We start from the raw sequence: 12,964 nt of genomic DNA, 5'->3' as shown, positions 1-12,964 counted from the left end.
GCAGAGAGAGGTCGGAGCTAACGTTTCCAATCTGGATGATTCTTCGTCAGAGCGATCCATCTGGATCTTTTGTTCTCTATCAATTTGTCTGGAGAAATGTTCAAGTAGACCATTGAACTGCCTGTTGCTGCTTTTAACATTCATTCATGTGATGTGAGCATCGCTGGCGGCCAACATTTTTGCCCATCCCTAATTGCCCTTGAACTTACTCAGCCATTGTGGAGAGCATTTAAGAATCAACCACATTTCTGTGGTCCTGGAGTCGCATGTAAGCCAGAACAGGTAAGGATGGCAGGTTTCCTTCCCCGAAGAAAACCCCTAAGGTGGGTTTGTATGACAATTGACAATGACTTCGTGGTCATCATTGGACTTTTAATTCCAGATGTTTTCGAATTCAGATTACAGCAGCTGCCATGGTGGTCCTCAATACATTATCCTCAGCTCCTGAATTACTAGTCCGGTGACAATGCCACTACTCCATCGCCTCCCTTACAATGGGGAAAGGCCAGGGGAATAGGACTAACTGAAAAGCTGTTTCGAAAGAGCCAGAAAAGGTAGGATGAGCTGTTTAACGTCATATTGTATGATTCTAATACCAGAGCCTGGACCGGTTTGAGACTAAAAGAAAGATTGTGCTGTGCTACAGACTACTGCTTGAGGTTTGGCCACATTTTTGTGTCCATGGCATCAATGCTGCATGGCTCTATTTACTTTGGAAGTGCTTGATGTTGATTTTTTGACCAGCAGAGTGGAAAAACGTCCATTTCCAGTCAGTGCAACCCTTCATCAGGATGAGCATCAACATAATCAAACATTAAAAATCTAAAAAAGAAACTGTGCGAGCAGAAAGAGTATGTCAGAACAAAATAAATTTGCCACATCTGGATCAGGTAAGATAAAATGTATTGTTTTGCAAAATTAAGTTGCAGTATTATCCAAGCTGCACGTCGAGATGTCTAAAAATAATTGTTTGCATACTGCAAAAAGGAAGGACTCATTTTTATATATGATCTGTTGTGACCTCAGGGCAGACCAAAGTGTTTCACAGCAAATGAAGAACTTTTGAAGTACAGTGGCAATCTTCTTGCCAATAGTGGTAGCATGATCTGATCTGGATAAGATTAATATCTGTCATGCTTGGGATACAGTGAAGGTGTTCCTGCAAAGTGGTCACCCAGTCCCAGCACCTTCTTATGCAATCGCAGAGATGCAACACCTGTCCCTTTACCTCCTCCCTCTTCACTGTCCAAGATCCCGAATGCTGCTTTCAGGTGAAGCAGCCTTTCACTTGCGCCTCCTTCAATTTGCTCCATTGTATTCACTGCTCCCAAGGTGGCCTCCTCCACACGGGGAAGGCTAAAGTCAGACTGGGTGACAGCTCTGCGGAACACCTTTTGTTTTTGTTTCCTTTTTAAAAATAAATTTAGAGTACCCAGTTCATTTTTTCCAATTAAGGGGCAATTTAGCGCGGCCAATCCACCTACCCTGCACATCTTTGGGTTGTGGGGCCAAAACCCACGCAAACACGGGGAGAATGTGCAAACTCCACACGGACAGTGACCCAGAGCCGGGATAGAACCTGGAACCTCGGCGCCGTGAGGCAGAGGGCTAACCACTGCGCCACCATGCTGCCCTTGCTCTGCGGAACACCTTCCCTTCGCTCCATCTGCAAGGAAGACCCCCATCATCTGGTCACTTCCCATTTCAACTCAGCATCTGTTCCTCGTTCTGGGTGAGTGTGCTTAACACTCAATTTGGCTCTGTTTCGTTCGTTAGCTTTGGAGTCGCCAGGTATTGTTAAGATACCGCCACAAGTTTCAAGGTCAAGTTCAAAGCAATAAAACCATACACCAATTAATAAGTTCAAACAAGACACGTTTATTATATTACAGTAATCTACTAATCATGCATATAAACTATAAGACTAGGCTAATCCTACCACTAATAGGCCAAATACTTATCTGGATAAGGGGACTGCCGGATCAGGGAACAACGGCTTCTAGCTTTGTCCTGGGTCCGCAGGCTTCCAGTAGTTATGGTTTAAAGGGGTCAGGAGAGTCTATTCCAGTAGCGTGCGTTGTGACACTTACTTGTTAGCGGCTGCTTTTCCAGACCTCTCCTCCACAAGGTTCTTCTGCTGCAACGGTGTTCTGCTGGGAGGGTTGGCTGGTCAAGGAGAGGCTGGCAGAGAGAGCGAGCTGGGGTCAGGGTCTCTGTCTTATACTCCTCTCAGGGTCTTGCGCCCACCTGGGCGGACCCTCAATACTCTCGCAATCGATTGGGTCTCATCCCAATCGTTTGATTTGAATTCCCCAATAACGGGACAGTATCTCGATCACTGGGGCGGTTCTTGGGACTCATTGTTTTGGGCTTCTTTGGCGCCGATAAGCCTGGCCTTCCATTTAATGTATCGGTTAGTGTTAACTTGTTTCTTTTGTGCCTGGGGATCGCCCGGTATTGCCTCATTAATATGCTAACTGTTTCTTTCCATAGCGTTGTCTGGTTTCAGCAACAGCCAAAACTGGTTTCTGCAGCAGTCCAAATATACAAGCGCTCTGCAAGTTGCTTGCTTTTTACAACATGTCCATTTTCCCTGCATTCCTTGCAATCTTCTATTTTATGTTTGGGCAGTGGTCACCCCAGGTGGCCAATCATGCTCTCATGCTCACATGCCCGTTCGTGGCCTGCTGTGACGGTCCAGTAATGCCTAATGCAAACTGGAAGAACAACACCTCACCTTCCAATTAGGCACATTACAGCCTTCTGGACTCAACATTGAATTCAACAATTATTGGACTGTGAATTCCAACTCCCCTCCCATCTTGACCCCCTTTTTGTTTTTTGTTTTCCTTGGTTTGCCCCAGTACAACCCTACCCGTTCCGCCACAGATCCATCTAATCCTTCTTTTCTCGTTTTCTTCGACTAAGCACTGACCTTTTTTCTCCTATTAACACGTTCTGCTATCTTACTTTTGTGCCACTATAAGCACTCCTTCTGTCCTTAATGCCACCACTAACACCCAGTTTGTCTTATGTCCATGACATCTTTGTCAGTCTCTCCATTGCTCCAACCTGTCATTGTCCTTGTATTAGAACATAGAACAGTACAGCACAGAACAGGCCCTTCGGCCCTCGATGTTGTGCCGAGCAATGATCACCCTACTCAAACCCACGTATCCACCCTATACCCGTAACCCAACAACCCCCCCTTAACCTTACTTTTTAGGACACTACGGGCAATTTTAGCATGGCCAATCCACCTAACCCGCACATCTTTGGACTGTGGGAGGAAACCGGAGCACCCGGAGGAAACCCACGCAGACTCGGGGAGGACGTGCAGACTCCGCACAGACAGTGACCCAGCCGGGAATCGAACCTGGGACCCTGGAGCTGTGAAGCATTTATGCTAACCGCCATGCTACCGTGCTGCTCCATTCCCACTATTCTATCCCACTCCCCTCTCCATCTATATAATTCATTACATTTCTAACCCAATCAGTTGTTTTTCTCTCCACAAATGCTGCCAGACATGCAAGGTTTATTAAGAATTTTCAGTTTTTACTCCTACTAATTTTACTTGGCACATCACACTAAGTCCGTACAAAACCTCTGAGTTATGACACCAGCGGACATCAGCTGGGTATAAACAAACAAATTAATGCCTCTTAAAATTGCAAGCAGGGAATTCAATCAAGCATTTGCATACAAGGGCTGTTGTTTTTTATTGCTCCAGGCTAAGCTTAGGCTTTTGTGCTAGTGTTGACACAAGAGCAAGGAGGGCAGTGAGCTGACTGTTGGCAATTTTCCATCGTCAGAATTACTCATAGCAAACTGCTCCACCTTTGGCTTTGTGTGGGAGCCAGTCCTGGCGGTGTGAATTAATATATCTGGCTGACATTTTTAAAAAATAATTTTGATTCAAGTTTTTCAACAACAAATTTTCTCCCCACAGTTAAAGTAGACAAGGTGTGGTTCTACACCGAAACAAGAAAAGAACTCCACCCCCCAAAACATAATAATAAATAATAACAAACAACAATACAAGAAAGAAGAAAATAACAAGCCCACCGTCGCAAAAACAAACCCCCTTAACCAGCCCCGAACCCACCCCCCCGTACCTTCCCCCCCCCCAGGTTGCTGCTGAGACTGACCACCCTCTACCCCTTCGCCAGGAAATCAAGAAAGGGCTGCCACCGCCGAAAGAACCCCTGTACCGACCCCGTCAGGGCAAACTTAACCTTCTCCAGCTTGATAAGCCCAGCCATGTCGTTGATCCAGGCCTCCGAACTCAGGGGCCGCGTGTCCCTCCACTGTAACAGAATCCTGCGCCGGGCTACTAGAGACGCAAAGGCCAGAATGCCGGCCTCTCTCGCCTCCTGCAGTCCCGGCTCCGAAGCTACCCCAAATATCGTGAGCCCCCAGCCCGGCCTGACCCTAGACCCGACCACTTCAGACAAAATCCCCGCCACCCCTTTCCAAAACCCCTCCAAGGCCGGACATGCCCAAAACATATGGGTGTGGTTCGCTGGGCCTCCCGAACACCTCCCGTACCTGTCTTTTCCTCCAAAGAACCGGCTCATCCTGGCGCCTATCATGTGCGCCCTATGCAGCACCTTCAGCTGAATTAAGCTGAGCCGTGCGCATGAAGAGGACGAGTTTACCCTCTCCTGGGCGTCCGACCACGTTCCATCCTCAATCTCTTCCCCGAGCTCTTCCTCCCACTTCGCTTTGAGCTCCTCTACTGAGGCCTCCTCCTCCTCCTGCATCAACTGATAAATTGCCGAGATCTTCCCCTCACCGACCCACGTCCCCGAGAGCTCCTCCAGATTCGCGAACTACCCATCAAGGAAGAGGTCCCCAATCTGTCTGATGCCTGCCCTGTGCCAACTCCCAAATCCACCATCCATTCTCCCCGGTGCAAAACGGTGATTGCCCCATATCGGGGCCCAGACTGAGGCCTTCACTTCCCCCCTATGCCACCTCCACTGCCCCCAGATTTTGAGGGACGCCACCACTACCGGACTCGTGGAGTACTTTGCCGGGTGGAGTGGAAGTGGGGCCGTCACCAAAGCCTCCAGACTCGTACCCACACAAGACGCCACCTCCAATCTCTTCCATGCGTCACCCTCCCCCTCCGTCACCCACCTGCGAATCATTGCCACATTCGCCGCCCAGTAATACCCACACAGGTTGGGCAATGCCAAACCTCCTACCTCCCTTCTTCGCTCCAAGAATACCCTCCTTACTCTCGGGGCCTTCCGCGCCCACACAAACCCAAGAATAGACTTATTCACCCTTTTGAAAAATGCCTTTGAGATCAATATGGGGAGGCACTGGAAAAGAAACAAAAACCTCGGGAGCACCATCATCTTAATCGACTGGACCCTGCCTGCCAACGAGAGCGGCAGCGCGTCCCACCTCCTGAACTCTTCCTCCATCTGCTCCACCAGCCTCGAAAAGTTAAGCCTGTGCATGGCCCCCCCAGGTCCTAGCTATCTGGACCCCAAGATATCTAAAGCTCCTCTCAGCCCTCTTCAACGGGAGCTCACCTATCTTCCTCTCCTGATCCCCCAGGTGCAGGACAAACAGCTCACTTTTCCCCACATTGAGCTTGTAACCCGAAAAGTCCCCAAACTCCTCAAGTAAGTATCTTCAACACCTCTGGCATCCCCTCAGCCGGATCCACGACGTACAACAGTAGATCACCTGCGTACAATGACAGCCGGTGTTCCCCCCCCCCCCCCCCCCCCCGCACAATCCCCCTCCAACTCTTCGATTCCCTCAGCGCCATGGCTAGGGGCTCAATCGCTAACGCAAAGAGCAGGGGAGACAAGGGACCCCTGCACCCCTGCCTCGTCCCCCTGGAAAGCCGAAAGTCCTCCAACCTCCTCCCATTCGTCACCACACTCGCCACCGGGGAGCTGTACAGCAACCTCACCCAACTGATGAACCCCTCACCAAACCCAAACCTCCTCAACACTTCCCACAGGTAACTCCACTCCACCCTATCAAAAGCTTTCTCCGCATCCATTGATGCTACTATTTCTGCCTCCCCAGCTGCCGGCGCCATCATCATAACATTAAGGAGCCGCCGTACGTTGGCATTCAGTTGCCTCCCCTTTACAAATCCCGTTTGGTCCTCATGGATAACCGTCGGGACTACATCTTCCACCCTTCTGGACAGTACCTTTGCCAACAACTTTACATCCACATTAAGGAGCGAAATCGGCCTGTAAGACCCACACTGAAGGGGATCTTTGTCCTGCTTCAGGATCAAAGAAATAATTGCCCTGGACATCGTCGGGGGCAGAGCCTCCCTCCCTTGCCTCATTCAGGGTCCTCACAAGCAGTGGGCCCAGCAGATCCGAAAACTTCTTGTAAAATTCCACCGGAAACCCGTCAGGTCCCGGCACTTTCCCTGTCTGCATACTTCCCAGCGCCTCCATCAGTTCCTCCAGCTTGATTGGGACCCCCAGACCCTCCACCCACTCATCCCCTACTCTTGGGAACTCCAGCCTATCCAGAAAGCGGTCCATCCCTCCTGCCTCCCTAGGGGGCACCGCTCGGTACAGCCCCTCATAAAAGGATCTGAACACCCCATTGATGTCCTTGCCACCCCGCACCAAGTTCACTCCTGCATCCGTGACTCCCCCTATCTCTCTCGCTGCCTCCCGTTTCCGGAGCTGGTGGGCCAGCATCCGACTTGCCTTCTCCCCGTACTCATGCACCGCCCCCTACGCCCTCCTCCACTGCGCCTCCGCTTTCCGGGTGGTCAGTATATCAAACTCCGCTTGGGGATTGCGCCGCTTCATCAAAAGCCCCTCCTCCGGGGCATCCGCATATATCCTATCCACCCTTACTATTTCCTCCACCAGCCTCTCCCTCTCGGCCCTCTCCGCCCTCTCCCTGTGCGCGCCCGAATGGATATCAGCTCCCCTCTGACTACTGCCTTCAGCGCTTCCCAAACCACCCAACCTGAACTTCCCCGTTGTCGTTGGCTTCCAGATACCCCTCTATGCCCCTACGGACCCGCCCACATACTTCATCCTCTGCCAGAAGCTCCACATCTAACCTCCATTGCTGGCGCTGGTCCTTCCCCTCCCCCAGCTCCAGATCCACCAAATGTGGAGCATGGTCAGATATGGCTATCGCCGAATACTCCGCCCCCACCACTCTCGGGATTAGCGCCCTACTGAGAACAAAAAAGTCAATCCGGGAGTAAGCCTTGTAAACATGGGAGAAAAAGGAGAACTCCCTACTCCCCGGCTTCAAGAACCTCCAAGGGTCCATCCCTCCCATCTGATCCATGAACCCCCTCAGCACCGAGGCCGCCACCGGCCTCTTGCCCGTCCTAGACTTCGAGCGATCCAGAGCCGGATCCACCACCGTATTAAAGTCCCCACCAGGATCAAACCCCCCATCTCCAGGTCCGGGATCAGGCCCAGCATTCGCCGCATGAAGCCCGCATCGTCCCAGTTGGGGGCGTACACATTGACCAGGACCACCCGCTCCCCCTGAAGTCTACCACTCATCATTACATATCTATCTGCACTGTCCGCCACCACATTGGACGCAACGAACGACAAGCTCTTACCGACCAAGATTGCCACCCCTCGGTTCTTCGCATCGAGCCCCGAGTGAAACACCTGTCCCACCCAGCCTTTTCTTAGCCTCACCTGATCCGTAACCTTGAGGTGCGTCTCCTGGAGCATAGCCACATCCGCTCCCAGCCCCCTCAAGTGTGCCAAGACCCGGGACCGCTTCACCGGACCATTCAGCACCCTCACGTTACATGTGACCAGCCGAATCTGGGGGGTCCTCCCCCTCCCTCCGCGCCGATCAGCCATAGCTCTCCCTCAACCCACCACGTGGACAGGGAACCCCCCAAGCCCGTTCCCCAGGGTGGCAGACCCCCCTCGCAACCCACCTGTTCACCAGCCGTTTCCTTACAGCCCCTACAGCAGCAACCCGGTACCCCGCCCCTTCTTCCTCCCCCCCCCGAGCCCCCCCCCCCCCCCCCCCCCCCCCCCCCCCAAGCTAGGGCATTATCTGCATTACCCCTAACATTGTACTTCCGTAAGTCAGCCGACTCCTGCTGACCCCGGCTACTCCCGCCATACCAACAACCCTCCCCCCCCCAATGCAACACAACCACCAATCCCCCCTCCCAGTGCCGGCCCCACCCCAAATCCTCCGGCGCGGGAAGAAAGCCCGCGCTTCCATCCCGAACCCTGCCCCCCAACCCAACACGCGGGAAAAAGACGGGCACATGACCCAGCGGGACCTCAAACTGCTCCCCAACCCCCCACCAGTGGAAAAAAAAAAAAACGCCACGGTAAATAAATAACAGCCCCAAAAGACGTAAACTCAGAGCAACGAAAAGGCAACATCAAACACAGCCAATATAAGTGTGGTGGTATGAATGGGAGCACTGCCATTGGTGCAGAGCATTGGTTTCCCTTTGGCTCTGGCTGGTCATGTGCCTCTCGTCTGATTGGCTGGGACTAGTCATGTGACTGCTCACCAATTGGTCGAGAGGCGAGGAGGCGGGGTATAAGTACCCAGAGTTCCTGGCGGTCAGCCTTTCTCTGTAGTCGACCACCGGGCTAACAACTAGCTGATTAAAGCCTAAGTTTGGACCTTCATCGTGCCTCGCGTCCAATTGATGGTACATCAATAAGCAAAAGGATACCAAGGAGGACAGAGTCTCCAAACAATGTACATCTTTCCCCAGCCCCCCAGTCCTCAGTTCGAGTCCAATTTCTCTGCCTGGACAAATGCCCAGGCCTCCTCCGGAGAGTCAAAGTAGAGCTGGTGGTCCTTGTAAGTGACCCAGAGGCGAGCCGGTTGTAACAGGCCAAACTTCACCCCCTTCCTATGAAGCACTCCTTTCACTCATTTGAAGCCAGCCCTTCTCTTCGCTACTTCCGCACTCCAGTCCTGATAAATCCTAATGTCCGCATTCTCCCACCTGCTGCTCCTTTCCTTCTTTGCCCATCTCAACACGCACTCACGGTCGATCAAGCGGTGAAAGCGGACCAGCACCGCCCTGGGCGGCTCGTTCGGCCTGGGCTTCCGCAGCAGCACTCGATGGGCACCCTCCAGCTCCAGGGGTCCCCTGAACGACCCCGCACCCATCAACGAGTTCAGCATCAGGACCACGTAGGCCCCCAAATCCGAACCTTCCAGCCCCTCCGGGAGGCCCAAAATCCGCAGGTTCTTCCGGCGGGAGCGGTTCTCCATCTCCTCCATCCTTGCCAACCATTTCTTGTGAAGCACCTCGTGCGACTCCACCTTCACTGCCAGGCCCAGGGGCTCGTCCTCGTTCTCCGAAGCCTTTTCCTGCAGCTTTCGAATCTCCGCCGCCTGAGCCGTCTGAGTCACCATGAGCTTGTCCAGCGAGGCCTTAAAAGGCTCCAGGATCTCAGCTTTTAGCTCCCTGAAGGAGTGCTGAAGCAGCTCCTGCTGCTCCCGTGCCCACTGCTGCCACGCTGCCGGTTCCCCGCCCGCCGCCATCTTGTTTTTTCTGCCTCACACCTTCTTCTGCTGCAAAGTCGACTTTTTGACCGCTCCACTTCTGGTCCAGCCCATCCACCGGCCGCTGAGCACAGTGGCTGCGTTCCCACCCGGGGAAAAGCCGAATCAGCGCCATTGCGGGCCCTTAAAAGAGCCCGAAAGTCCAAAAATAGCGGGAGCTACCGAACGTGCGGCTTAGCTCCGCATCGCTGCAACCGGAAGTCCCGTCCCCGCTTCTTCAATGGCCTTGGTGAGATATTTTCACAGTTGTTCCCTCTGCTGCTAGAATTCAGCTTTCATAAAGGCCCTCAAGTCACACTTGAGGCCTCTAAGCCCGCCCTTCCCCCGCCTGCATGCTGGAAGAGGCTTTTATCTTTGCTGCAGCTTCAGCCAAATCTTTCACTGTTTCTGTGGGTCTGGTAACCAAGAAACATACCATTCCTGGGGGAAAGTACTCCTCCAACATTCACCTACGCCTTTTCGTCAAAATTCCATCCCGTATTGATTAAAAAAGAGCTCTTTTCTGGAACCTTAGGCAGGAGCTGCCTTGTGTGTGACCACTCACTCCATGGTGCACACCGGAAGCCTATCTGGGTGACATTTAAAGGGATGCCCACACTTGAAGTAAATAGTTGCAACTGTTAACAAATGTCTTTTCAGTGTGAAGTGCAGTGCAGTGGCATAATCTGATTCTGGGGTCCAATGATGGTAGCCAAAGCTGATGACTGTCAGAATTGCGGGCGCATGACGTGTGTTTTGGTGGGTTACCCTGCTCAGCACCTCAAAGCAGAGTAGCATTCCAAACATCAGATGTTACAATGGTTTATGTCATCAGTTGTGCCTCAGTTGATGAGTCTGTGTTCAAGGGCCTTCCAAGGAATTGACGCAAACAAGTCAAATCTACAATGGTGTCATTCAGATGTACATAGGGAATTTCAATATGTCAAGCATGTAAGTGGAAAGCCCTTAAACATCTGTCCTGCCTAAACCTGTCTTCTCGAACTTGGCCACTTTTCCCAGCGTCCTTTGCCAGACACCATTTTAGGTGGCCACACATCAGACTAAAATAATGGGCGGGATTCTCCGATCTCTCGGCTTTGTTTTTCTCGCCGGTGCGCCATTCATTGGTGGTGGGATTCTCTCTTCCCGCCGCTTATCAATGGGGTTTCCCATTGAAGCCACTTGACACTGCCGGGTAACCCGTGGACTGGGGTGCGCTACAGGGGGCAAAGAGAATCCCAATGGGCAGAGAATTCCTGCCAGTGATAAACGAACAACAACGGCTGTTTGGACAGGGCACAATATTAATGTAATAGGGTCCCAGCCTCCTGTCCTGGTGGCCACGCACCACCAGAGAGACAGGAATCTTGGACGAATCAGGAAGCTTCAAACTTGTGGAGAGGTCCAGGTGATACGATGGTCCATATATTTGTTCAGGTCAGTAGCCCAGAGCCATGAAAGAACCATTGGGTGCATTTTGATTGGCTAGCACCCAACAGCACCCAAAAGGGGAGCTGCGATGCAAAATTTGGATACATTAATTTGGATTGATGTTAAAGAATGCCAGTCAAGAACAGCAACTGGCATGCAAACATGTACACCCTTACATCAGAGCGGTTGGAATTAAGAAATGGGAGATGCACAAACAATGTACAGGATTGGGCAGCACGATGGCACAGTGGTTAGCACTGCTGCCTCACAGCACCAAGGACCCAGGTTCAATTCCGGCCTTGGGTGACTGTGCGGAGTCTGCATGTTCTCCCCATGTCTGCGCGGGTTTCCTCCAAATGTTCCGGTTTCCTCCCACAGTGCAAAGATGTGCAGGTTAGGTGGATTGGCCATGCTAAATTGCCCCTTAGTGTTCAAAAGCTTTTTAGGTGGGGTTACGTGGACAGGATGGGAGAATGGGCTGGGGTAGAGTGCTCTTTGGCTTTCGGTGGGTCGGTGAGACTTGATGGGTCGAATGGCTTCCTTCTGCACTGTAGGGATTCTGTGATTCTACAATTCTCATCAGAAAATGGGGGAAACCATTGTCACATTGTCTGATGACCTCAATGCACAGCAATTTACCCTCGCAAACCTATTATGTGGAATACACATATTCTCTAGCATCTCCGAAAGGACAATACCAAGTGTCTACATTGCTGTACAGGAACACAATTATCAGCCCACCAGAGGCCATTGTGATGTAGCATTTGTCTATTCACTACCTTTAAAGTTGTAACTGACAATGAAAACATATCGAAACTGTGTGCATTTGAACCTCAGCGGAGAAGCGCCTGGATGTCCAGCGTTTGCTCGCCGCATGCATAATAAAACCACTTCAACATTGCACCTGGACTCCGAATGTTGGAATTTTACAACAGATCATTTCTGGGGCCTTTCAGCCTCAGTTGGTGAGTCAGGGTCTGTGTTCAGAGTGCCTTCCTAGGGGTTGAACACAAAAAGAGAATGAAATCTGTCCACCCCTCAGATGGACAGATCTTTGGACACTGTTCCGAAGAAGAACAGAAGGTTATCCACACTTTGCAACATTGCAGCAGGGACTGTGCTCTTTTATTTGTAAAGTGCTTTGAGCTATCTAGTGACTGAAAGGTGCTATATAAATGAAAGTCATTTAATTTCTTTTGCACATTCGAAAGTCAGTTACTGCCTCCCTCAACTATGCCCACCTACCCTGACCCTCATGCAAAGGAAATTATTCCAGTTGGGACGTCTAGCAGTGTACGTGGTGAGCTGCTTTCTTGAGCTGTTGCAGTCCATGTGGTGTAGGCACATCCACTGTGCTATCAAGGAGGGAGTTCCAGGATTTTGACCCAGTGAGAGTGAAGGAAAGGCAATTTATTTCCTGGTCAGGATGTTGAGTGAAATGGAGGGGAACTTCCAGGTTGTGGTGTTCCCATGTATCTGTTGCCCTTGTCCTTCTTGATGGTAGTGATTGTGGATTTGGAAGGTGCTGCATAAGGAGCCTTTGTGAATTCCAGCAATGCCTCTTGCAGATGGCACACACAGCTGTTACTGTGTGTTGGTGGTGGAGGGAGTGATTGTTCGTGGAAGGGGTGCCAATTAAGCAGGTTTGCTTTGTCCTGGATGGTGTTGAGTTTCTTGAGTGTTGTTGGGGCTGCATGTGGGGAATAATCCATCACATTCCTGACTTGTGTCTTGGACATCGTGGACAGACTCTGGGAAGTCAGGAGGTGAGTTGCTCTATCAGAGATGGTCGAAAATGGCAAGTCTCTGACCTACTCTGGCAGCCACAGTATTTATTTGTCTAGTTCAGTTTCTAGTCGATGGTAATCCTCAGGATGTTGATAGTGGGGGATTCAGTGATGGTAATGCCATTGAATGTCAAGGGGTGATGGTTTGATTCTCTCTTCTTGAAGGTGGTCATTGCCTTGTGTGGAGCACATCTTACTTGCCACTTGTCAGCCTAAGCCTGGGTATCGTC

General features: G+C 51.4%; 1 long non-coding RNA gene across 1 annotated transcript in view; it reads left to right on the top strand.

The window, feature by feature from the left end:
• LOC119970029 overlaps positions 1-12,964 on the top strand; it is an 87,911-nt gene that overhangs the window by 29,208 nt on the left and 45,739 nt on the right. Inside the window, exons 2-3 of the long non-coding RNA XR_005461523.1 lie at positions 399-554; positions 748-890. This is a non-coding gene — a long non-coding RNA (uncharacterized LOC119970029). The remainder of the gene's footprint in view (positions 1-398; positions 555-747; positions 891-12,964) is intronic.

Source organism: Scyliorhinus canicula, chromosome 8 (assembly GCF_902713615.1).
Source record: "Scyliorhinus canicula chromosome 8, sScyCan1.1, whole genome shotgun sequence".
In the NCBI taxonomy this organism is placed as follows: Eukaryota; Metazoa; Chordata; class Chondrichthyes; order Carcharhiniformes; family Scyliorhinidae; genus Scyliorhinus; species Scyliorhinus canicula.
The sequence above is the reverse complement of the archived record's forward strand: the minus strand, read 5'-3'. Positions and strand labels throughout refer to the sequence as shown.